This window comes from Wasmannia auropunctata, unplaced genomic scaffold (assembly GCF_000956235.1).
Source record: "Wasmannia auropunctata unplaced genomic scaffold, wasmannia.A_1.0 LD336092.1, whole genome shotgun sequence".
Taxonomy (NCBI): Eukaryota; Metazoa; Arthropoda; class Insecta; order Hymenoptera; family Formicidae; genus Wasmannia; species Wasmannia auropunctata.
The window spans coordinates 267,875-269,450 of NW_012026798.1; positions in this window are offsets into that span (position 1 = coordinate 267,875).

Genomic DNA, 1,576 nt, shown 5'->3' on the forward strand with positions numbered 1-1,576 from the left:
TCCCACCAAGTGGGATCCGGCGCGGATCACGGAGGTGCACCCAGGACGTGATGGCCTGACTCGGGTCGTCACCGTTCGTACCGCCACTAGCACGTTCCAACGGCCAGTGACCCAGGTCTGCCGCCTGCCCATCCGCGTCGACACCGAGATGTCCGCGCCCTAATCCATCTACTGTATTACATCTTGTATTCTTCCGCGGACTTTACTGTATACTTCTAGCCGCCTAGTTCATAAGCCCCCCGTTGTATATTAAACCCATTCATGTAAATAGCTGTTAGTGCAGAATTGCCTTTTTTTTTTTCTCGTTTGTTCGTTTTGCACCTTAGTAAGTGCAAGGCGGGCGGTATGTTCACACATGAGCGTGATATATGCCTTTATGTCAATTAATATTTAAGTTCTTCTCGCGGTTTCGAGAGCGCAAGGAAACTTCCGTCCAGGTGTCCGCGTCGACAAACATCGGCACGGGGCGAAAACGCCCTTGTTTTCGCGAACGCACGCCGGAGGCATCGGTCCGACACGAGTCGACCGCGTGCTTCCGCCTCGCTAATTGGATCCTTGCGCTCTCGCGACTCGTACGCGACAAACCCTGATTCGCCCTTTCTTCTACCCGGCCCGGAGTCCGCGGCGCCGGGGCTGAACCTCGCCAGTCCGTCGTACGCTCCGAGACGAGTCATGCATACTGTGTATCAACGCTAATTCTCTCGGCCGCATTATCTAACGCAAAGTGAATCGCTATCGTACAAAGGGAATAAATCTGTGTAAATATCCAATTCACGATTTCTCCAGTTATTGAGCACCCGCATCCGCCCATCCTACGTTTCGTCGTCAAATCAAAAGTCAGTGCCTCGCGCCGAGAACGAAGGCTCGCGCGAACATTGAATCCGGCTCGAAGGACCAAGAGAGGCAATTCGGGACCCTCCATGCCTTTGTCCGTGACCGAACTACACACCGCCGAGATCTTTTGGTGGAGTTTCGTGCAACGCACATGTCTCGCAGCTGAGTGGAAGATCGGTTAATAATTCGCGTGTATTGGCCGTCCACTGACGCAAAGTGAACTGGCCGCGTTTGAGTAGGGACACGAGTTGTTCGCGGAGCTCTACCAGTTGTATGATTTCATCTGCGCCAAATAATGCGTCGTCGACGTAAATCGAGTCGCGAACGATCGGGACCGCTTTTGGGAAGGGATGACCATCGTCGGTCGCTAACTGTTGCAGAACCTTTAATGCGAGGTACGGGGCACACGCAGTGCCGTACGTTACTGTAAGGAGTCGGTAGTGTTGAATATCCGAAGCGCCCGGGGGTCGCCATAAAATCCGCTGGTAGTCGACGTCATCCGGATGCACCAAAATTTGGCGGTACATCTTGGCCACGTCGGCGGTATAGACAAATTGAAACTGCCGCCATCGCAGCATGATCGCAGCGAGATCCTGCTGCAATTTCGGCCCAATTAAGAGGTGCTCGTTGAGCGTCATTCCGCTGGAGGTCCGACACGAAGCATTGAACACTACTCTCAATTTGGTGGTGCTACTCTCCTCCCGAGTGACCGCGTGATGAGGGATATACGCGGCGCGATGCG